Below are 26,900 nucleotides of genomic sequence, written 5' to 3' on the forward strand. Positions count from 1 at the left end.
TTACCACTACTTTGAGACATCTAACCGCAATCACAAGACCTCATAATGATACCTATATTCAAATTAGAGTGTAAATATCACCTCTAATATGCCTATATCCCACTCTAATGACAATAATTTCTTACAGAATGAATTTTTTATGGTTTGTAGCCTTGTTCATGGAAATTGACCTATATAACCTTCATATAGGGCCTAAGGGTGTTATTTTCAATCCCGACCCATTAAAAACTTCTCTGTATTGATCTCTACTATCCAAGGAATTATCAGAGAAAACATATTTCAATTGAAGGCCAAATATCCCATTTACATGGCCCATATGGTGGTTTCAATCCTTATCCATAGTTGTTGGCTTATATGGTCCTGACCCAAGTTCGGAAGAGTTATTTAGCCAAATAAATCTTGCAGCTACCGGCTCTTTCGACAACAGCCCATGGAGCGCAGATTGAGGTCTCATTCGAGGTAGCAGGGGAGGGTGCTGGAACTAGGTTTCCGCACCCTTGGGATGTCTTGATGTGGTCTGGAAGGTCCGCGCACCATTCTGTGGCCTTGCGCCACTCTGCTTCCGCGTAGACCTGGAACAAGGCAATTCCTTAAGATTTATGATTACGGAGTTCTTTACAGATCAGATCTACTGTTTAGGGTCTTTAAGCAAACATTTACTAAAGATAACCAATTCGCACACCCAAAAAAGATACAGATTTGCATAAACTCAATATGTAAACATAACTGCACAGATCAAACAGATATATCAACCATAAATTAATCAGATCCGCAATAATTCATATTCAACACAGTATTTTAGAACTAATCTTATCTTTAATCAATTCTTTCGCTAATACCACCAAATCTTCCCTACATACTTAGCCGCAGGGGTCCGCGTTCATAACTATGGACTCTACCAGGCCTCTGCGCACACAGTTGCAGAGCCTCTATCTAACCACCAACGACCTCGACTCATATTTATAGACACTTCAAGACTTCCTTCTTCAAAATCCCAGTACATTCTAGATCCCAAAGTACATACCAAAAACTGACTCCTAACTCTAGAGCCTTACTCTATTTATACATTTCCATGGTCCGCGGACCATGGGCGAGCCAAATTATTTTACATTATCTTTGGGTGGACAACCCTTTGACTTGACTCATTAAAATTCGCGCTCCGCGCATCTCGTAGAGCCTTTACCATAACTTTCCCCAAAATTGCGGGCTTTAAGCACCAAAACCATTACGCAGGGCTTCTGCTACCCAACAATCCCCCAACACAATCTTCGTGACTCGTCCCGAGTCACTTGGCTAGTGTAGTAATCTTTGAATGGAGGTCGGTCAACAATTTCTATGCGTCGCTTGTGCTTGCAACGAACTCTGCTGCTATCCTCTGTACCTGTTCTACACGAGCTGGCGATGCATCTGTATCACTTGCAGTTGCCTGTCCGGGATCACCCACTGTTTGCATGTATGCTAACTTTCCTTCGATGGTTGTGGAAACCACGAGTGCTTCATCCAACCAAGGCTGGATGCGTTCTTTAAGCATTTCTTTTGTCGCGCAGCGTCAACTTATGCCTTGAGAGCTTGTGCCTCCTTCATTTTAGCTAACCTCTACGTGATAGTGACCGTCTGCGCAGCCCCTTGTGTGGTTTCATAAGCCTGCTACAACCCCTGCACTTCGGTTTCAACTTGTTGTATGGTCGGGTCTTCCTGGAGGGAGGTGATTGTAAGGAGGGATTGATCTAACAGTCCTGAGCAATCTTGGACATCGCGCCTTATCATGTCCAGTCTTCCTTGAATTTCACCGCGGCGCTACACTCAAATTTCTGGCAGTGTGGTCGGCTGCGTCTTTAGCCTGAGCTCTGCAGTTTGGAGGTTTAACTCCCATTGAGTCTTCGCAACCTCGTCTTGGGCCGCCCAGAATCCTATGGCCATGCAGTGAACCTAGTTAGTTGTTGGAAGTTTGGCTAGGATAACTAACTCTAGTACCTTGCTGCAAGCTTCCATCATAGCCTATTCCACTTCCTGGTTGTGTGTGATCAAGTCATCTCACTGGAGACTGACCTGCTCCAGATTTTCTTGGTGCTCCATCAGTGTTTGTAGGGCGCGGCCTTCCCTGGCTCAAAGCTTAGTGGATACCCCATCCTACAGTCGGTAAAGGGTTTCTCTAGCGAGGGTGGCTAGGTTCAACCCCCAACTTTGTACGTCCCCCTCTACTTCTGCTAAGATAGCGCCTACTGGCAACGCTAATGTGTTCATTGTATTGGTGAACACCAGCTCGTCAGCCGCGACAATGTCCTCTATTAATTGTAGGGTTACCCCACCCGGGGGTCACACCTGTAATGCCTGTAGCTGCGCTCAGATCTCCCCCAACACAGTTGTCTACTCTATGATCAGGTCCATCCATGCCTCAGTAGGGACATTACTCACTGGTTTGCTACTGTCAATAAACTCTTTTTCCAAAGCTTTTGCTATCTTGGACTTCTTGCGTGTGTGCGGTGATTCCTTGCTGCGTGGTCACTTGACCTAGGGTGATTATGTAATATGGTCTGTGCGTTCTTGTATCTCCTTCTGCTGGTGTATGTCCTATTCCTAGATACCTTCGGCTATTACATCCATGGTTGCCTCCATCTCTGAAGCTGCCTGTTTTCCCTGACAGATTTTTTCCGCCAATTGATTGAGACGCTGCTGGAGTTCCTTTATTCGCTGTTGCGCTACCATTTTTTCTAATACAACTGTGTCTCGGGTGCACCACTCTAGAGGCCATGTTGCCAGTACCTTGTAAACCGCATCATCTCTTGCAATAAATGGAGGCGTGACCCATGCTAGCTTTGGATCCTTCCGTGCCTAGATATATAAGTGATGCATGTCTGCTTTGAACTCGACTATACTTTGGAAATTGTTGTAGATTGTTGGAGACATCTCTGGCCTGCGAGCGATCCGTGTGTGGATACTCCCCTCCATGAAGGTCCAAAAAACCTTGATGTCAGAAACCTTTGTTGCGTCTTTTGTAGCCTAGAGTGAAGTATACCGCACTGCTTCTGGTAATCTATCTTCAATACTGGGAAACTGGCTACCCTACGATAGTTCTCCTGCAACAAAAAGGATTGAGAGTAGCAACCATGCATAACAAAATGTCTTACCTTTGTCCTGTGCTTCCTCACAATTTGTGAAAAATTCGTCGCATAAGAACTGTGCCCAATTGAATTGAACCCCATTCGCGCATTGCTCTGCAAGCACAATGATAGGAGCTGGCACTTCATCTGCATGTCATTTCCTCATTAGTTTACTGGCTAGTAACTGGGTGGCAATTCAAACCCCTCGATATTTGATGCTTGCTATTGCATATTCCCGCTTCAGCTTTTCCAACTTATATTTAGCCTTCATTGTTTTGGCAAGACCCACATCGCTACTTGTTCCAGCTATGTTTGTAGGGTCATTCCCTTTCATAGGCAAGTGGGTAATCCGGTGTACCAAATGAGCTATGATAGGAATCGGCTCCTCCAACCAGAGATACCCATCATGCACCAGACATAGCAACTATCAGATCACAAAGATGGTGATGGCCACGCGGTGATAGTGAGGTATGCACCTTAGATTAAGTAGTCCCGTCCACTCCACAACTAGTAACCACTTCTGTGGTAGTAATTTGTCTTCGGTCAATTCAGGGAACTTGTCGTTTTCTCCAAGGTCCCAATCTTCGAACTTGATGCTTGGAACTCGACCCAGCGGCAACCCATCAAACCTTATTTCATCGGGAAGAAGCGGGGTCTAGAGTGTATTCTTTCAAGAATCCAAATCATTCGGTATCTTCGCCGTCCCATTCCACGGGTAGAGATATGGGGGTCGCTCAAGGATTTGGAAAGCATCCTCTTCATTCAAAGCTTTCAAATCTTCATCATTCTCCTCAAGTTCAGTGGTGATTGCTTTGCCCTTTTCAGCTCCTAATAACTTATTGAATATTGGTGATATCCTGATGGGCCCCATGGTCTGCTTGTTTTTCCGATGCCATGGAGTGCGTCGGGATTTCGGGAGTTCGGGGATCGTGGTGGCTTCATCTAGCTCCTCCTAGGTGGAGTATAGTTCTTCCACGAACTGTGCTCGGGTTCTTGCCATGGTACTCATGGAATACCTGGTAGCCGAGTGCTTGTTGGTCATTACTAGTTCAAATCTCAGATATCCTGGTGTCATCCCCAGGTTGTTAGAATAACATGTAATTTGGAATGGATACCCTCCCTCCCTTTCCATTTTATTGAGGTGGTAGATCTTTTTGTATCTAGCTCGAAACTTTCGTCTTAATTTCCTGTCGCCCACTCCTTCCTGGCGTAACTCGAATTTCTTATTAGGAACTATGGTGTTAACGGTCACCTCCCGTCCTTTGATAGCGCTGTCTGTTGGTCACAGCAGCGAGCTTGGAGACTGAATGACTCTGTTTCGAACCCCTTTTCTGTGTCGGCCTCCCACAGACTTGTTTATAGTACTGCGCCTTCTTTCAACTGCTCGGGGCACTGAGACTGTGTTGTCTTCAACTAGTCAAGTGGTCAAAACCCTGGTGAGATTTTTGCCTGCTAGCCCGGGCTGCGAGCACCTCCCGAGTGTCTGTGTACCCATTAGTTCTTTGTGCACCATTGTGTGGGGTGTACCCGTCCATATGTGTGAGCACAACCATGATAGCAGGGTTGCGGTTCGTTCTCGTTCTGCAGGATACCTAGTTGGGACTGATTCCCCTCGGTGTAGCCCTGTGTGGTCTCTGTGGGCATCACTACGTTACATCTTGCTAATTCCCTCCTTGACTAGCGAGGCTTTCTTCCTTAACCATGCCCATAGTGCTTTAACTTCATGAGGTCCGCTCCTACACCGCTTGTTCTAGGCCTCCTTCTATTTAATGATTGACACTCACATCTATGTCTTTCCTCTATTATAGGCACAACACACCTGTGGTATCTGCAACTTCCCAATAGGTTGTTTCCTGAAATAGACGATGAGCATGCTCCCCCCTGTTCCCCTCCTAACTTTATCGCGGACCACTGGTGAACTGGATTGCCCTCTAACCCATACGTGCACCTGCCTTTGACATCCGAGCAAGACCCTTAGGCATGTATTCCCTTTGGGAACAATTGTCGCACACGGCGTCTTCGTGGGTCCATTCTTCAGATTCGTTTATTCGCATGGGTTGAATGGCTCCTACTCCTTCATGACCTCCTCATCAACGGGCCACTCCCTAACCATCTTGTTATTGTTTTGTGTTGTTACCTCATGCAGTCGGTTATGCCATCGCTCAATCTCTTCATTTGAGTATGAGGTGTAGGAACTATCACGGTCCCATGAGATTCTTCCATCTGTTATTGGATTCACTTGGTCTTGATCCCATGCTATGAACTGGTAGATACAGTCCAATTCATCATCACTTCCCTCATCGCACACTGGTTTGGTATAATGCGCCCCTTCAGCTGGGTCCAACAGAACCACTAAGCGAGGAGATTTTTTCTCGAAGATCATTTTTTGTTTCTTTAGGTTGATGAATCCATTCATATCTGTTGCCCAGTCTATTCCTAATAATGCAGGATATGGTTTACTATCATCCACAATTTCTATGACCTTAAAGTCAGTTTGTGTAATTACACCATGAATATCTACTGTAACTCCCAGCAGTCTTCCCATCGACAAGATTTTCTATCTATTCACCATCCATAATTAGATAGGAGACCACTATAGTGCAGGCCTTCCCATGCGCTCCCATGTCTATTTAGGTAGGACATTTGCATCTGACCCTAAGTCTAGAACAACCTGATCCATCTCATAGTCCCCAATCTGGGCAGTCAATCACATTTTCCTTCCACTATGCAACACGTGCTTACCTAGCTTCCAGACCATTTGAGGTTCATCCGATCCTGCGCACCTGGTTATCAACTATTGCAATCCCTTCATCGCGTTACTATCCGTTAGTAGCTTCATGCAAGTTTCCAAGAATGTAGCTATCATAGAAGTGTCCCTTTCTAGCTCTGTTCGCTCCTTGCTACCCGACGTAGAAGCTTCTACGAAGTTCTTGTTGGCTTCCAAAAACGTTTCGTTCACGCGCTCTAAATCAAATTCTGGTTGCTTTGCAGGGGCCTTATGAACCCATGCATCCTCCTTTGGTTGCTTCCCCTTATCTTCTCCTGTACTTGCACCACTTCTGAGCATTATGTTTACATTAGGGTCCTCGTTGCGTGGCTCAGCCTTCATCATTTGGACGTTTTGAGTGGGCGTAGCCGTAAGCACCCCTTTTTCCCGTATCTGAGCAATTAGCGTAGGGTGATCGACTGCTTCGTGGTTAGACTGGCAATAGTACGAGCAACAGCCTCTCGTAGGGTTTGTGAAATCACATGCATAATGCCCTGGTCCTCCACAATTATAGTAGATTAATTGTCCCCATCCGCATCCAGGTTCCATTCCCCCTCATCCCCGTCCGCATCCTTGGAATGGACCTGTGCTACTACTGTGGCAGGATCATTCCTGCGTGCCTCCATTTGCATCCTGTAAGCAGGCATTCGATCCATTAATAACTCATAACTTCGACATTTTCTTTCATCATGGCCAACTGTCCTACAAAAGTTGCAAAATAACTTATGGGAGGGGGTTGTCTCAGGTTCTGTAATAAGTGACAATTGCCTGTGGCATGTTTTCCACCCACCTGACATATCATGCACACGAGTGCGGGTGCCACAGTTCGCCCTGCCGGAACCTCTAGTCACAATGGTATTGGTGCCCCCACCGTCATATAGTTCGTAAAAACCGGATAGTGATCCTTGTCATGCCCCTAGCCCATACATTTGATACACTAGAGCTCTTCGCGCACTTCTTTCCAGGGTGGTTGCCCTTGCTTCAAACTTCGCATTTCTAAGCATAGGTTTTGTATTTGTGCATGGATTTGCTGAACTCCCAACCCCAAATCCTGGATTGGAGTTTCATGCAGCCTCATCGCTGTCTCTAATGCTTCAGCCTAGGTTGAGATCTTTTAATGTGATAGCGTCGTCCTCAGATGTGGTGTCAAAGACGCCACAAACCACATGCAGTGCTGCGCATCTGTCAATGTCATGTTAGCCTCACGGATTGTGCTTTTCAATGTTTGATCCAGGTCCCATGGTGTTTCACCAGGTAACATTGCGATCTCCTTGAACCCAATGACCGACTGTGTCTCTAATTTTTGCCAACCAAATTCCTTATTCAAAGCATCTTGGATCACCATTATTCCTACATTCAGATGATCACTTGAGTACTTTATATACCATGTCAGCGCTCGGTCCTGCAGCATGCTAACCAGGGTAGCCTTTTTTATGCTATCATTTGTTATGACTTGGGCTTCCCATACAACCCTTACAACAAACCAGAACTGACCTGGTTCCTCATTTCCTACACCCTTAAATACTGGCAACATGACTGCGCATGCCATCCCAACCCTCGGTGGTGGCGGAGGTGGACGTGGAGTTTGTGAAGATGGATTTGATGTAGGTGAAGTAAGTGATGGTGTGGTCTGTGGTGGTATAAGCGGAATACGTTGCCCAATCAACTGGACCGTGCTTCTCGTAGAGAACCATGCGATTTTTTCCTCGCTTTCTCGCGAGATGGAGATCAGAGGGCCGTTATCTACTCCTTCGGTTCATCAGTAACCTCTTCCACTCCGCGTTACGCTAGACATCAATAAACGCGCATAATCTATTTTTCACACAACAACATTTTAATCCCAGTTTTCAATGATTTGATATACTTACCGCGCGGTCCTTGGAGAAAGCACCTTTCTACTTCACTATAAATGACAGTTGTGTCTATCGCTAACTCAGTGATAAACCCTCCTATTACCCAACCCAACCAGTGATCTATTGTGCGTACGATTTTGTCTTCAAATGTTTCTAACATGTGCACCAATTCTGGAGTCCACACAATAGGTTGATCTAGTTTGCATCTCCCCACACTATCAGGTAACGTCGTGATCCACTCGTACAACCCTATCGAGAATGACACGAAAAATATCTCGCGGATGTCTTTGTATATGTAACGATCAAACCATAGTTCTTCTGATATCCACAGAATTCTGTTTTCTTGAACCACGAACTCGTGAATCTTCTAATCTAGCCAATCTTCAAGCTCTTTCTTCGTAGGGTTCTATTGCTCCGACATCAGACATCCCTTAGGCAGATCCTAGTCCTGGCAATGGAACCATTTGTTGACTTATATGGGCCTCACCCAGGTTCGGAAGAGTTATTTAGCCAAACAAATCTCGTAGCTACCAGCCCTTTCAACAACAACTCGAGGAGCGCAGGTCGAGGTCTCACCCGAGGTAGCAGGGGAGGGTGCTGGAACTAGGTTTCTGCACCCTTGGGATGTCTTGATGTCATCTAGAAGGTCCATGTGCCGTTTTGCAGCCTTCCGCCACTCTGCTTCCGTGTGGACCCGGAACAAGGCAATTCCTTAAGATTTATGATTACAGAGTTTGTTACAAATCAAAGCTACTGTTAAGGGACTTTAAGCGAACATTTACTAAAGATAACCAATTCACGCATCCAGAAAATATAAAAATTTTCATAAACTCAATATGTAAACATAAGCGCACAGATCAAACAGATATATCAACCATAAATTAATCAGATCCACAATAATTCAGATTCAACACAGCATTTCAGAACCAATCTTATCTTTAATCAATTCTTTCGCTAATACCACCAGATCTGCCCTGTGCACTCAACTACAAAGGTCCACGCACATAGTTGCAGACTCTACTAGGCCCCTACGCACACAACTGTAAAGCCTCTATCTATCCACCAATGACCTCGACTCAGACTTACAAACACTTCAAGACTTCTTTTTTCAAAAGCCCATTACATTCCAGATCCAAAAGTACATACCAAAAACTGACTCCTAACTCTAGAGCGTTGCTCTGTTTATACATTTTTATGGTCTGTGGACTATGGGCGAGCCGAATTATTTTACATTATCTTTGGTCAGACAACCCTTTGACTTGAATCATTAGAATTTGCACTCCGCGCATCTCGCGGAGCCTTTACCATACCTTTCCCCAAAATTGCGGGCTTTAAGCGCCAAAACCATTGCGCGGGCCTTCTGCTACCCAACAGTAGTTATGAGACTTGTAAGCTTCATTTAAAGCCTAATTTTCATCTTTCCCTCTACCCACAAAAGTCAATTCCTAAAAACTCATCTCTATGTGAAAAACATTTTAGGAGCCTCTATATGACCACTTAGGTTGGAGATGCCCATTAAATCGATTATGTTATCATTTGAGGTGGTTTACTTTATAATATTCAAAATAAAAAATTATATCTACATAAACAAAAAATAATCTTGCCGTGAGTATTGTACAAGTCTTTTAGGCCTTCCTAGCAAGTTAAATAAAAAAAATATGTTCAAATAAAAAAGTTATAGCAAAATAACTAAAAATATACATTTTTCAAGACTTTAAATCCATTTATGCATTCAAAAATACAATTTACTTAACAAAAGCTATACTCCCAAAAATATTATATCTCCCCATTCCAATTAAAAAATCTAAAACTTAAAATAATAAAACTGTAAAGTAGCCATTATTACTATTATTTATTCTTCAGTATTTAGATAACCAAAAATTACAATCTCAAAAAATATATCTCCTCATTCTAATTAAAAAAAATTAATTTTTTAAATTTAAAATAATAAAATTGTAAAATGTTAATTATTACTATTATTTATTTTTCGATATTTAGATAACCAAAAATTACAATCTCACAAAAAGAAATCTCCCCATTCTAATTAAAAAATCTAAAATTTAAAATGTTAAAACTATATAAACGAGTGATTATTATTATTATTATGCTTAATTGTCTCAGAAGATGAATATTTCTATCAATAGAATGTAATTTCTGGCATCTCTGAATAATTTTTAAAAATGGTATCAATTCTTAACTAAAAATCATGTCTTGCAGCAGATATGATGGAGAATTAACACGTAGGATGTGAATTTGGTTTTTTTGGACGGTGAATTTTGAGCCAAACGGTGATAAAGATAAAATGTTACTGTAAAAGACAACTTTAACATAGATGCCCATCTCAAACTTGTGATATAACGTGGTGTTTATTTCAAACATCAAATTACCACCTGCAATGTTTGGTGGTCTCTCTGGTCATTTCACACACATTTTAAAACGTGATCATGATTCAAAGTTCCCTGCTTGTCCATATTAATTTCGTTAAGCTTTTTTAACAATTTTAAAATGGAATAAAGTTAATGAGCGGCCCACATTACTGGGATCGTCCTTTAATGCAATAAAACTCTACACACTCTACTGTTTCTCTCCACTGACAGATCTGTCTCTATTATAATTTAATTCCTTAATTTGGCACTATTACTGTGCTGGTGTTTGCATGAATTTTATGGGTATTTGCTGAAAATCCCTGATATTTAATAAACGTTTACACTGGTCGAGTACAAAATATGTACACTTTATGTTCCTGTGTTGGAAGTAGGATAATGGCTTAAATGTTTCCATTGTCATTGCAATTTGGTGATCAAATCTTGGTTTATAATGTTTTGGGTCTTCGAACATATGATTTAAGAACATAATTATAGATGGAAAGCTTTTAAAATTGAAGTACCCCGTTGAAGAAGGGTCGGTTGTTTCAAAAAATCATCAGTTTAATTGATTTTCTAACCTTTGTAATATGTTGTATTTATTTTAACATTATATAATATACCATATATATTAATTTTGTGGTTAAATTTATTTACAGTATATATTTACTCAAGTGTATTATATATTTATTATATTTCAAAACTTAAACATGTTAATTTTGAAGACTTCAATTTAGGCTGGAAAGAGGATAATTCCATAGTTATTTAGAAAACTTGAACCTAGATTGGGGGAATACAATAATTACCAAATTTGTTTGAAATACAATTCAAATACTGAATAGTTAAATGAAATTTGATATGGTTTGCCCTAAAATCCATGATTGAGCTTAAAAGTTTATTTTACAAATTTGTTTAAATTACAATTCTAATACTGAATAGTTGAGTAAAATTTAATATGGTTTGTTGTAAAATCTATGATTGAGCCTAAATGCCCACTGTGAAGGCAATGTGTAAGTATAAAAATAAAATATTCTTTGAATAAAAAAGCAATAGCAATGTCAGTTATAATAAAATAGGAAAAAAAATGTTATTTTTATGAATTAAATATCGAACGTAAGTTATGAATAAAATATTTTAACATAAATTAATATTGACATATACTTAAAAATATATTAATAACAAAAAATGTGTTTAATGTACATTGATAAAGTAGATCAATGCACGTGTTATGTAATCTCTATAACATTCAAATATACAATTTAAACAATAAAAAAGTTCACATTGTTTTTTGCCCTCTAAAATAAACAATTAAACATATATAGCATATAAATCTGTGACTTCCACACTTATAGATCATGACTACAACTCATATATAGGAAACAATAGCTTCTACATGGATGCTTGGGAACACTCAAAAACAACTCATAATAACACATGGAAGCATTACTTCCAATACCCTCCCTTAATCCTTACATGGAAAACATTAAAAACACATATTACAACAAAGATAATTTATGTTTCACTAGTCTACATCAGCACTCACATACATTATGGAATCTCGCAAACAATGCTCTTTCACCACCACATCTTATAGCTATCGCTTGACCTCCATTCAAAACGTAACCACCTCTAACCATCGTTGGTGAACTTTTCAAGATCAACAATATTGACACCTCGAATCATCCGAGTTCTGTAATAAGAGTCTTCAAGTAATGAACCATCCTATGGAACAACCACCATGTGTTGGATGTTTTTCTTTCAGCGATTTTTCAATTGCTAGAATGGAGGTAAGATATTGAATGTGTTCAAAAGTTGATCAAACAACTTGACCTTAGTAACACACAAAAATTGATGTTTCAGACATCCAATTTACCTTTGCTATAACCAATAAAAACACACAAAAACTGATGTTTCAGACTTCGGGGCTTCCAGTTTAAGAACCACCAAGCCTTTTTATAACCAATAAAAAGACACAATAATTGATGTTTCGGATAGCGGGGCTTCTAGTTTAAGAACTATCAATCCTTTTTACAACCAATGAAAACACAAACACAAACCACCAAAATGTACAAAGACAAAATCAATGAATTTTATTTATTGTCTGCGTAGATCAGATAAAAAATTATAATAATAATAATAATTTTACATATTGATATTTTCCACCAAATCTGGAGTGTTTGGATATTGATCTATTGATAAAGAATACCACAATATTTTATTAGTTCATATCTAGAATGAGAAATGCCAACCTTCAACCTACATGCCACAACTGTACATCTTGCACCATCTCATAATCTCGACAACCACCATTTCAAACATGTAGACATTTCTCTCAATTGTAGATCCATACTAGATCAAACCAAATCTATGTTGATCCAACTTCTTCAAAAGTATATCTCCTTTTCTTTTACAAAGATTTGTCCACAATGGAATTTCACACAAAAAGAGAAACACTGGATCTTCACAATTCTCCTTTGCATGCAACTATCCACAGTCCACACACAAATCAAATATTCATACAAAAAATATATCAAACACTCTAACAAATAAATCTAGCAAACACTCTATTAAACTAATCTATGTACAACAACTCTTCTTGTGAGAGAGTCGGGATTGAACCAACTATGATACCGTGTTATAAAATAGAGATAGATCATAGAAATCGATTAAACACAACACCAAACAAAATTTTATATATTTATTGATCACAACACTTACACATATATAGGATATAAATCTCTCTCTTCCATACTTCTAGATCATGACTACAATTCATACACAGGAAAGAACAACTTCTACATTAAAACTTGGGAACTTTCAATGACAACTCACAACAACACATGGAAGCATTACTTCCAATACATAAATATGACCTAATATAATTTCATGTAAAGTAATTAAAAGTTACAAAAATATGTGAGTAAGATTTTTAACATATGATATCAACTTCATATAAATCTATATATATAGAAGAAACATGCTAAGAAAAAATAATTTAATGCTGTATAGAATAAAATATCCAATATAGTTTATGAATAAAATATTTCATATAAATTAATATTAACCCAGTTTAATGTGTAGTGATAAAGTAGAACAATGCACACGTTATGTAATCATTAAAACATTCAAAAATACAATTTAAGAAATACAAAAGTACACATTATTTTTTGTACTGTAAAATAAATTTGCACATCAATAAATTTGTCCCATAATTAAGATAAATAATTAATCATAGCTTACATACACAGATGTTTTCATTCTATGGCACAAGATGGTGAGAGAAGTGTTCTCCTAAACACAAATAGATAGTCGTGCAAGAAAATAAATAGAAAATAATAGTAAAATAGTAAAATTTTCAATTTCATTGTTGCTTTGAAAGGATAAAAAGGAAAAAGAAAGAAAGAGAGGATTTGTCAAAATGCCCTAGTTCTATGAAGTTAATGATCTAAACTCTTTAAATAAGTTTTGAATAGGAATTTTCTAAATATGCACTTGAAAGGATGAAATGTTCTGAAAGTAGGAAATGATGAATTTGTGATAGCTTGCTAATTCTTTATGGAGTAACTGATTTTCTTATGTTTCTAGCAAAGAGATCCTTAAAAAAAGTTTTAAAAATTGATTTTTTAAATATGCATTTTAGAAAAATATGTTTTTAGCCCAAAGATTAAAAAAAAATGAAAATTGATTTTTTAAATATATTGTGATGACCCCGGGAAAAATGTAAATATGGAATGTTACTGTGGTAAGAAACTGATGTGGAGTTGCTGTTAATTATTGTTTACTAAATGACATTATCTTATTTATGAAATTAAATATATTGGAATATATATTTTTGAAATGCTGGCAGCCTCTTTGTGGAGGATTTTTAAAAGAAAAGGAATCAGTTATGAAACTGAAGAAACTACCCTTTCACACAGGAAAAGTCCTGGGGAGGAAAACCCCTGGGCTGTTGGGACAGACAGGGGACAAATTCCAAGGAAAGGGAAGAAAAACTAGAAAACGGGTTAAGTCTGGTAGGGGCCAGATAACCCAAGCACGGAAGTGCATGAATCTTGTTGAGGGTTGTAGGCCTGCAAGATAGCTCGGGGGGAGAATCCAACGTGATGATGGATCTCAAGGTTGGGTGGACAAGAGCAAGCATGAAATGCAGGTGAACTTCTGGAGTGCCAATTCCTGTAACTGGCAGACCAGGTACGAGTTTATTACAAAGATTAAATAAAAGTAAACGGTATAATGAGTATATAGATAGAAGAGACAGGTTGAGTTTGAGTCTCTTTTAACAGTTAAATGTTAAGAGGAATATGACAGTGGAATATCTGTGAAATAAAGATAGTATGTTACAGTTTAAATAAATATTTGGAAACTAGCTGTTAAAGATGGTAAATGATGGAAACTATCTGTTGTAAACGAATCTCAATATACATATATAACAGCACGAAAATACCAAATGAGGTCCTGAAAGGCCCATAGAAGTTTGTACAGAACATTAGAAGTTATGTAGAACAGTATAACAAACTAGTATCTACATGGCATAGCGCCCAGCTAGAATGGAAAGAGCAGTTGAGAGATACATTTTAAATACCAGTGCCATGAAAATTAAATAACAAAACAGTAATACAACTAGACAGAGGACCCCTGCACCGAGGGTTCAGAGACTACATTCGCATCTTGTAGCATGCATTGCAACAAATCTCAGTATATATCGTGCTATGCTACGCCAGGACTAATCCGGCTAAGGCGCACAAAGAAACAAATACAAATACTACTGAAAGCCGAACAATACATCATCTCAGACAAAAACACCTAGCCGTGGGTAAATGGCCGCGTACCTTGCTGTAGGTACAGTTAGATATAGTGAATCAAAATATTTACGTTCGCTAGACTGATTAAACCCTATATCAGAATAGCTCAACTCTGTAAATATGGAAATAATAATAAACCTTATCACTGTAAGCGAGCTTAAAGGCATATTACTGTAAGCAAGAATAATGGCGTAAACAGTAGAAGACGACCATTAATAACAAACTCGACCGACTGTAGAAATATAATTATCGTATGCACAGTATACGGATAAGCATATTAAACAAAACTATGTGAATAACCATTAACATGTACAACGAAACAATGCATTGTAATGTCCAGAGGATTGATAAATACATTACAGTTCTTCAAAGGCAAGACGACAATCTGAGCGTATCTATTAAACATTCTATAAACATGAGAACAAAAGGGGCGAGCGTTCAATCTTCAAATTTAACCCAATTCAGGCATGGAGGCCGAGAACCCAATAATCAAATGTACATACAACAACTGGGCATATAATGCCAGAAACCGCATTTAACATTACCCTAAATAAATCAAAGCGATGCACAGGTTCCGGCATGGAATGGACGACCGCAAACCATAACCCAGGGGTTTGGATCGATTGCAGAAACCCTGAGACAAGTGAAAATGAGAGCCATGAGGGACTCCTCTGGCCAAAAAAATGCTATAAAACTCTCATATGTATAAAACCCTTTACCATTCAGAGTAAATCTCAGGCTCCACATCCAGACGAGAGATGATTTCATACCTGAGAGCGCAATGAGGCAGCATGGTCATTCCGCGAGCGGTAGGAAGGCCGTAGCTACAACCCGCCTATACACCGGCAAATACACCTGAAGTTAGTCCATGAGCATAGTAACCCAAACAGACAAGTCCTGAGAAAAATAAACGCACAGTATATACGTGAACAATAGAAGAGTAAACGGGTAAGTGTGGCAGGCAACAGTTATGGTTTATACCTGAACCACAGCAATGCAGAACCTATCAATCGGTGCAGAGGAGGAACCAGCCGAGCAGTGGAGGATTCGGCATCACAAGACAGTCTCACATACGCAAATGAACCAAAATGAGTGACCCGGTGGAATATGAACCAACCCTCCAAACCCTTGAACGAGTTTGAGCCCTTACATGTGGGTAGCAAATCCCCACCGTTGAATCAAGCAGGACTCTGGGCGCGAAGATCAATAGTGCGACATCCGAGGAATCACATGGCCTCACTGCTGTGCCAAGCCACCTGGCAAGGGTTGGTGAGAGCCATTTAAACTTCCGTCAACCACCTGGCGCCGGAGCAGGTCAGGACAAACTATCCGGTGGATGAACCGACCCTTTGACTTATCCATTGATTCCAAAAGCCACAAATAAGTAACCCGTATAGTGTTATGTGAAGGGTTGGGCATGCATGTTGTTAAGTTTCTTGTATATATAGTAGTTCGTATATTAATTAAGAAATGATACCATTTACATATGTGTATTCATGTTTGAATAGAAGGGTGGCGGTAAGGTTTAAACAAACCGTATTTTTATTTTTATTTTTGCATATTTATTGTTGGGATCGTGACAATGTGGTATCAGAGCCAAGTTCCAATACTGTGGCCTCTGGAGCAGTAAGATCCAGCTGCACGGATGATTATCTTATATATATATATGAGGAAGAATTAATTCAACTGACTGGTTCTCTTGCTCTATTAATTAGGAGGTAATACAGAAACGATAATCAGCTAACAGTCAAAAATAGAAGTAGAGGAAATGCAGAGAGCTGACAGCATTCTTCGGGAAAACCCAGAGCTGTGGGTACAACTTGGTGAAGAGACACGCAGTACCAATCTGGCGATATTAGAAACTGTTCAAGAACTGAAAAATGAGATGGCACATCTGCGAGAAGATAATGCGCGGTTGACGGTGGAGCAGGAAAGAATACTGAAGAGTTTGTCGGACAGACAAAATCCACCGTTAGCTAATCCCAGTGTAGAACAGAAAAGGGCAACAAAAGAACGAAATTATCAAATTGCACCTAAAAATTCAGAGGAAAAGGAGGACCATTCTGATAATGTACTAGAACAACAGACCTCAAAACGACAGAACATGGAATTACAGGGAGAATTTCGAAAAATTAAACCTCCATATTTCGATGGGGAACAGGAAGAAGCGGCGGAGGCATGGTTAATTAACATGAACAAGTATTTCCAGCTGTATGAGTATGATCATAATCTGAAGGCACAGCTGACCATCTTCCAGTTAGAAGGCAAAGCAACCCTGTGGTGGGAAGAAACATGGATTGTTAAAGGAGTGAGTGAGCAGAACATAACGTGGGAAAAGTTTCAGAAATACTTCAAGGAGAGATATCTAACCGAGCATTTCTATGATGAGAAAGCACGGGAATTCCATGATTTACGACTAGGACAGCAGTCTATGGACGAGTTCATTAACCACATTACTTCCCTGCTTCGCTATGTGCCATATATTAAGGAGGAGAAGGCCAAGGTGCAGAGATTTGTGAGCAGCCTACCTGCCTATATAAGAGAACGAATTGAGTTCGACAATCCCAGAACAATGGATGAGGCTATTCGTAAGGCAAGAATCTATTACCAACAGAACAAACAAAAAGGAGACATTTCAAATAAAAGATGGAATGAAAGAAGGGGTAACAGAGTTGCTGGTGATAATAAAGGGAGTCGTGGTAATGGCAGTAAGGGTGCTGGCAAGGGACAGGTTAGCAGAAATGTAACAAAAAGTACTTTCCGGGCTAAGCCAAGTGAGAGCAGGGTAAGTGAACCACCTGCTGTTGGCATTATGATTCAAGTGTTGTCCTTGATGGCAACTCACTCAGAGGTTGGTACAGATGCTTAGAAGTTGGTACAGGTGATGGCAACTTAATCAGAAGACAGATTCTAGTACAGCTTGCCAAGGAAGTTCATACACGCAGGTTTGTTAAGCCCAAGTCGCATGTACACGCAGGTTGGCTTCAGAAAAAGCGCGTGTATGTGGAAAAGTACCTTTGGTCCATGGCGGTTAGTCCTTGGAAGTTGTGCCTATGGTTTCGGACCATTGTGTCTCGACGGGCGTGTCGATCCCTAGTTTTGAAGTTGATGGTATTGTGTTTCTATGGTTTTGGCTCTTGGTATTGAACAAGGCCTAAGGCTATATAAGGAGAAGATCACTAGGCAAAGGGGTGTGGATGGTGTGTCTGACGCAGTGAGAAGATCTGGTAGTACTGGTTATCTGTTCGGGACGCTTGGCAAGGGTCGAATCTGACAGCGAAGGCAGAAGTAATCATTTCTAGATCTGCACGCGGGTTGCCTTTGGAGAAAGCGCGTATACACGCGGTTTTGGTACAGTGAAGTAGCGTATGCATGATAAGGGTTGATATTTCAGGTTGCTGCTGATTCTGGTGGCTGTTGCAGAGTTCTGGATTCTGGTTAGGGTTCTGTGTTCTTGATGACAAGGTTTCAGTGATTCTGTATTGGGTTGTTTAATGAATTATGATGCAAGTATAAGTTGATGATTGTATTGCGGTAATGTTTGCTTTGTACTCTTATGGATCCAGTATGAAAATGTATGAAACGTGGTCCCTGAAGGTTGTAGGGTCAGCACCTACGTACTAGTAAATGGATCAGCTAGTACAAGAGCTGAGGGGGTTGTAGCTCCCTTCCAAAAGTAGTTGGAAAACGAGAGAGGGTTGTAGCCCTCTGCAGGTTGTAGCCTGCGTGCTGGTAAAGGACTGCACCAGTACATTGTAAAAGAAGTTTCTCATTAAAGAAGAAAGAGACAAATTGCAGCAGGTGGTTTTCACCCACATTGGGTTTCCACCTTATATCATGGTGTTCATGTGTGTGGCTTTTGTGTGATGATCTATTCAGTTATACTGCACTTGTTTACTGTTAATATGCTTAATAATATCCTGATGCATTTACTGAAGATAAGATTAACTGAATCATAAGATCTCTGCATATACGCTAGTTTCTTTAGACATAGTCGCGTGTACACGCGGGTTCACTTAACTGAAGTCGCGTATATGTTTCTGAGTATGAAATTGAAAAGTTTTATCTGATCTGATAATACTGATTCACCCCCCCTCTCAGTATTATTTCCAACAATTGGTATCGGAGCAGGTCCTTCAGAGGAAGCTTGATCGCTTGAAGGAAAAGATCCATCAAATGGCTAATCCAGAAAGAGAGGCACACATCAGGCCACCAGTCTTTGACGGGAACAATTTTACTCACTGGAAGATAAGAACCACTGCATATCTACAGTCGCTTGGAGCAGAAGTTTGGGGAATCGTAGAAGGAGGATACAAATTCCCATCAGCAACTCCTACAGATCCAGCAGAGAAAAAGCAATATGAGCTCAATGCCAAAGTAGTTACTGTCCTATTGAGTACTTTGACTCAATCAGAATTTATGAAGATCATGCATCTCAAATCAGCTAAGGAAATATGGGACAAAATCGTTACAAGCTACGAAGGAGATGATCAGGTAAAAATAGCAAAGCTTCAAACTCTCAGAATCCGGTATGAAACTCTTAAGATGCGAAGTAATGAAAGCGTAGCTAATTATTTCCTGCGTATGGATGAGATTGTGAATTGTATGAGGGATCTAGGTGAAGAATTTGAGGAAGTTGTCCTAGTTCAAAAGGTTTTGAGATCTCTGTCTACTAAATTTGATTCTAAAGTATCTGCCATAGAAGAAAAGGAGAATGTGCGGAAAATTACCATGTCACAGCTTCACGGGATCTTAACTGCTTTTGAAATGCGACAAGAGGTACCACCAGAGGCCGCATTCGAAGTGTCAGAGGAAGAAGATGAGGTAAATTTTGTCAAGAATCTTGAACGGGGAACTGGACGGTTCAAAGATAAGCTACCTTTCAAATGTTTTCTATGTGGTAGAGTTGGTCACTATGCTGCTAGATGTCCTCATAACAAAGGAAAGATATATGAAGAAGATGGTAGAAGCTATTATACCCATATTAAAAGTTCATTAAATGATAGTGAGGATATTAGAAGTCTCATGGCACATAAGAAGAAGAATGCTTCATCCAATAATAGCGAGGATATTAAAAGTCTCATGGCACATGAAGAGAAGAATGCAGAAACTGAAGAAGTTGCCAAACTAAAAGAACTATTGGAGACAGAAACCAGGGTAAGGGAGAGATTGCAGGATATAGCAAAAGATCAGAGCACAACTATTCAGAGACTTGAATCAAAGATCCTCTCTCTAAAAGAAGATCTTGAAGATCAAGAACATGAAGTGATCAAACTAAAGCGACAAGTGGAAGAAGGGAGAAAAGCTGAAGAAAACCTAAGGAAGCAGTATCTGAAAAAGGAAGAACAACATCAGGTTGAGGTAAATATCTTGAAAGGTAAACTAGAAGAAAAGGATAAGCTCTTACGATTTCAAGATAGTTCTAAAGTCTTGGATGATATTCTTAATAGTCAAAGATCTCCTGCTATCAAGACTGGTCTTGGTTTTCATGAATATGTTGAAGGTGAATCTAGTTCACAAGGTGAAGCAAGAAACTCTAATGAGAAATCTGAAATGCTCAAGGAACAACCAAGGAAAGAAATTTCTCAAGGAAGATCCTTTACTCCTAACTATGGACGTGATAGACGATTATTTCCTCCACTGAATAATGTTGAATGTTATGTATGTCATAATCTTGGACATGTTGCAGCCAGATGCAGAAGTAGAATGGTTCAAGAAAGATCATCGCATCCCAGGTATTTCAGAGGGTATTGCTTTGCTTGCAATGCATATGGACACAAAGCAATTGATTGTGATAGAAGGAACATGAAAAATATAAGGTGTTATACATGCAACAACTATGGGCATAAAGCAAGGGAATGCAGGAGCAGATTTCAAAATTCAAGACAAGGGGACCATACATCATCACAGTTGCAGGAATTGAAGAAGACAGAGACAGAAAGGTGTGGGATAACTCAGTCAACTGACATAACAGACACAGGGGAATCTGAAAGTGATGAAATTCAGTATTCCATCCTGCATACGCTGATATAATGAAGACAAGTCGCGTATATACGCGAGTTACAGGCTGCAAAGTCGCGTATATGGAGAAAGGGCAGCAGAACAGACCTAGGTTCAGTCATGGTTGGCTCAGGCTCAGGGGGAGCAGAACAGACTCAGGAAATGGTTCAGACATGGTTGGCTCACACTCAGGGGGAGAATATTCTTCAAATAATGCATTGTTGGCATTATGGTTAGAAGTTGTTGATAAAGTCTTGGTCTAGATATTTCATCACTATGTAATGTATCTCTTTTATGATGTCAAGGTCATGTAACGGCCTATGTTGGTTTCCCCACTATGCCTGGGATGAATGATGAAATGTTTATGTATTGTCATGAGTAAACTCTTAATGTATCTCCACATGGTTAGGTGGATGAGTCAATATTGGTATATCCCCACTAGGTTGGGTGATGAATGTATGTATTGAGTCTTTGGTGATAGGAAGGTCTTCTATAATGTATAAGTCTTTGTTCTTCTTGAAGAACATCTTTTGCAGATCTTGCCTACAGTCAAGGGGAGCATGAACAGCACAATTCAGCAAGAGCAGGATGGATAGATTGGTACACTTTGGCATACACAAAGGGGGAGCACATTTGGAGATTTCAGCAGGTACTTAGGGGGAGTATGGACAGCAGAAGGTATACCAAAGAAGAGAATATCTTGGTCCACCCTTTGCCCTTGATGTCAAAGGGGGAGAGTGACTTGGTGTGGTGGTTGCCATCAAGTCCAAAGGGGGAGATTGTTGGCATTATGATTCAAGTGTTGTCCTTGATGGCAACTCACTCAGAGGTTGGTACAGATGCTTAGAAGTTGGTACAGGTGATGGCAACTTAATCAGAAGACAGATTCTAGTACAGCTTGCCAAGGAAGTTCATACACACAGGTTTGTTAAGCCCAAGTCGCGTGTACACGCAGGTTGGCTTCAGAAAAAGCGCGTGTATGTGGAAAAGTACCTTTGGTCCATGGCGGTTAGTCCTTGGAAGTTGTGCCTATGGTTTCGGACCATTGTGTCTCGACGGGCGTGTCGATCCCTAGTTTTGAAGTTGATGGTATTGTGTTTCTATGGTTTTGGCTCTTGGTATTGAACAAGGCCTAAGGCTATATAAGGAGAAGATCACTAGGCAAAGGGGTGTGGATGGTGTGTCTGACGCAGTGAGAAGATCTGGTAGTACTGGTTATCTGTTCGGGACGCTTGGCAAGGGTCGGATCTGACAGCGAAGGCAGAAGTAATCATTTCTAGATCTGCACGCGGGTTGCCTTTGGAGAAAGCGCGTATACACGCGGTTTTGGTACAGTGAAGTAGCGTATGCATGATAAGGGTTGATATTTCAGGTTGCTGCTGATTCTGGTGGCTGTTGCAGAGTTCTGGATTCTGGTTAGGGTTCTGTGTTCTTGATGACAAGGTTTCAGTGATTCTGTATTGGGTTGTTTAATGAATTATGATGCAAGTATAAGTTGATGATTGTATTGCGGTAATGTTTGCTTTGTACTCTTATGGATCCAGTATGAAAATGTATGAAACGTGGTCCCTGAAGGTTGTAGGGTCAGCACCTACGTACTAGTAAATGGATCAGCTAGTACAAGAGCTGAGGGGGTTGTAGCTCCCTTCCAAAAGTAGTTGGAAAACGAGAGAGGGTTGTAGCCCTCTGCAGGTTGTAGCCTGCGTGCTGGTAAAGGACTGCACCAGTACATTGTAAAAGAAGTTTCTCATTAAAGAAGAAAGAGACAAATTGCAGCAGGTGGTTTTCACCCACATTGGGTTTCCAACTTATATCATGGTGTTCATGTGTGTGGCTTTTGTGTGATGATCTATTCAGTTATACTGCACTTGTTTACTGTTAATATGCTTAATAATATCCTGATGCATTTACTGAAGATAAGATTAACTGAATCATAAGATCTCTGCATATACGCTAGTTTCTTTAGACATAGTCGCGTGTACACGCGGGTTCACTTAACTGAAGTCGCGTATATGTTTCTGAGTATGAAATTGAAAAGTTTTATCTGATCTGATAATACTGATTCACCCCCCCTCTCAGTATTATTTCCAACACCTGCCAGGTCAGATATTGAAGGGATGACCAGACCTGCAGTCCAATGTTGGGGTTGTGGAGGACCGCACTATGTTAAGAACTGCCCGCAGCGAAAAGGAGTGGACCAGATATCTCAGATCCACGAAGCATCGACCATTGGGGAAGTGGCGCGCAGCGTACCAAGGATTAACACAGCCTTGGATGATCGTCAAGCGGAATACCAGCCGACCATGGTGGAGTTTGAAGGTAAAATTTCAAATCTTTCTATAGCTGTTCTTATTGATCTAGGAGCTACTTTAAGTTATGTTAGCCCAAAAATAGTAGAACAGTGTAAGTTACAATATGAAAGGTTCAGGAATCCATGGCTGGTACAGCTAGCTACGAGAGCTAAGAGACGAGTCTTGGCCAAAATTAGTAATTGCTCTTTAAGCATAGCTGCACAACCAATAACAGCAGATCTGAATGTACTCCCATTGGGTTCATACGACATCCTGATTGGTATGGATTGGATGGAAAAGCACTGGTCATTGGTAAATTGCAAGACCAAAACCATCTACTATAAGGATGACTTGGGAAAGCAGTAGGAGTTGCAGGGGATCAAACACCCCATATAGATCCGACCTATTACTGCATCCCAGCTAGCTAAATGTCTCAGAAAGAAATGTCAAATTTACGCTATTCAAGTCGGCTATGCAAACCAGAAAGACAAAACATCTGCACTGGACAATATTCCGGTGGTACAGGAATTTGCGGATGTTTTTCCTGAGGAGGTACTGGGGCTGCCCCCTAAAAGGGATATAGATTTTACTATAGAGCTAACACCAGGAGCAGCACCAGTGTCACGGGCACCATACCGAATGAGCGTACCATAATTAACAGAATTAAAAATGCAACTGCAAGAGCTGTTGGATAAGAATTATATCTGCCCCAGTGTATCACCATGGGGAGCTCCAGTATTATTTGTTAAAAAGAAAGATGGAACTCTCCATATGTGCATAGACTATCGTCAGCTGAATAAGCTCACGATCAAAAATAAATACCCCTTGCCTCGGATTGATGAACTCTTTGATCAAGTGAAGGGGGCAAAAGTATTCTCCAAGATCGATTTGCGATCTGATTATCATCAGATCAGGATTAAAGAAGAGGACATTGCCAAAACCGCATTCAGAACACGCTACGGGCACTACGAATTTGTGGTGTTGCCTTTTGGTTTGACCAATGCACCTGCCACCTTTATGTGTTTGATGAACAACGTGTTTCACAGGTTTTTGGACAAATTCGTGCTAATATTTATTGATGATATTCTGATATATTCTCGTTCCCAGGAAGAACACGAAGAGCACCTTAGGGTGGTGTTGCAAACTCTCCGAGAACACCAGCTATACGCTAAGTTTAGTAAGTGTGACTTCTTCAAGGAAGAAATCCAATATTTAGGCCATATGATTACCAAAGAAGGGATTGCAGTGGATCCTGAGAAGATAAAGACTATCATGGAATGGCCCATACCCAAGGATGTAGCTGATATCAGGTCCTTTATGGGACTAGCTGGCTATTATAGAAGATTTGTGGAAGGTTTCTCGAGGATAGCATACCCTATCACTTCCTTACAGAAAAAAGGGAAGGTATTTAAGTGGACACCAGAGTGTCAGCAGAGCTTTGAACGGTTGAAACATTTACTCACCACCGCACCCATCTTGAGTATAGGTGATCCTAATAAGGATTACGTGGTGTGTACCGATGCAAGTAAGGAGGGTGTGGGAGGAGTATTAATGCAGGAAGGGAATGTAATTGCGTATGAATAGAGAAAACTAAAAGATCATGAGCAGAAATACTCTTCTTACGACTTAGAGTTAACAGCTGTTATTCATGCGCTGAAAATGTGGCGACATTATCTCCTGGGGAGAAAATTTCTGTTACTAACGGATCATCATAGCTTGACAAATTACTTCAGCCAACCTACCCTGAATGCAAGACAAGGCCGTTGGGCAGATTTCCTAAGTGGATTCGATTTCGAGATTAAACACTTAAAAGGTAAAGAGAACCGGGTGGCTGATGCATTAAGTCGAAAGGTGCAGTGTTTGTGTGAACTTTCGGTCAGCAAGTGGCGGAATTCTCTGTTTGAGCAAATAAAAACCACAGCAAATCAAGATGCTGAATACCAACAAATAAAACAGCAGGTACAACAATCAGTTAATGTAAGAGTACAGCAAGGATACACATTAGATGGTGCGGGAATGTTGTATTTTAATAAAATACTGTATGTACCTGACCATAATGACCTTAAGAATCTGATTTTGGACGAATTCCACATCAGCCACTACACTGGCCACCCTGGATACCAAAAGATGGTCACTGCACTTAGGAAAGAATATTATTGGCCAGGAATGAAGAAGCATGTAGTTGAGTATTTGGCGCGGTGTTTGGAGTGCCAACAGATTAAGGCAGAACATTTGCATCCGGCTGGGCTGTTACAACCTTTGCCTATTCCGGAGTGGAAATGGGAAACCATTTCCATGGAGTTTATAACCGGTTTGCCACGGACAAAGAAAAACAATGATTCCATCATGGTGGTGGTTGATAAGTTGAGTAAAATGGCACACTTCATACCCGTGCAGTCCACTTATAAGGCTGTGCAAATTTCTCACCTCTTCATGCAGAATGTGTTCAGACTGCATGGACTGCCGAAAATAATCATATCAGATCGTGATGTAAAGTTCACGTCCACTTTTTGGAGGACGTTGTTTGCTGAGTTAGGAACACAGCTAAACTTTAGCACGGCCTATCACCGGCAGACCGATGGTCAAACCGAACGAGTGAGTCAGGTGGTGGAAGACATGTTGAGGGCATATGTGATGCTGAAACCAAACCAATGGGAAGAGTATTTACACCTGGTTGAATTTGCATATAATAATGGATATCACACGTCGACACAGCTAAGTCCCTTTGAGGTCCTGTATGGGCGAAAATGCCGCACACCCTCAAGTTGGGGTGGACCTGAGGATAAGCTAAGTTTGGGTCCGGAAATGCTTAAAGAAATGGAAGACATGGTGAAAAGGGTGCGTGCCAATTTAAAGGCTGCGCAAGACAGACAGAAAAGTTTTGCGGACAGAAGAAGAGGATTCAAACAATATCAGGTTGGTGACCATGTGTTTGTGAGGATCCAAGCCAGAAGAAGCACACTGCAATGGAGTGGGTGCGCCAAGCTGGCTCCTCGGTACTTTGGACCTTTTCAGATCTTCGCTAGAGTGGGGCCGGTGGCTTACCAACTCACCTTGCCAAGTCATATTAAGATTCACAATGTTTTCCACGTTTTTGTTCTAAAGAAATATGTATACGATCCTAAACATGTGATCAGATGGCAAGATGTTCGGGTAAGAATTAATCCGGTTGTTTTGATTATGCAGATATGCTCAACAGAAACTGACTGAAGGTGTTGATTGTCTGCAGGTCGAACCGGAAGGCGAGGTTCTGGTCAAACCACAGAGCATTCTCGACCGGAGAGAAGTGCAGCTGCGGAAGCGAGTTATTACCCAAGTTAAAGTGTTGTGGCAGCACTACGGGCCTGAGGAGGCTACTTGGGAAGACGGGGAACTTATTAGCAAAGTCTACCCGGACTTATTTAAGGGGAATAGACATCGGGACGATGTCCAATCCCAGGAGGGGGAGATGTGATGACCCCGGGAAAAATGTAAATATGGAATGTTACTGTGGTAAGAAACTGATGTGGAGTTGCTGTTAATTATTGTTTACTAAATGACATTATCTTGTTTATGAAATTAAATATATTGGAATATATATTTTTGAAATGCTGGCAGCCTCTTTGTGGAGGATTTTTAAAAGAAAAGGAATCAGTTATGAAACTAAAGAAACTACCCTTTCACACAGGAAAAGTCTTGGGGAGGAAAACCCCTGGGTTGTTGGGACAGACAGGGGAGAAATTC

This window comes from Pinus tabuliformis, chromosome 3_2 (genome assembly GCF_031772625.1).
Source record: "Pinus tabuliformis cultivar Carrire ecotype Pingquan chromosome 3_2, CPIR1, whole genome shotgun sequence".
NCBI classification, from domain to species: domain Eukaryota; kingdom Viridiplantae; phylum Streptophyta; class Pinopsida; order Pinales; family Pinaceae; genus Pinus; species Pinus tabuliformis.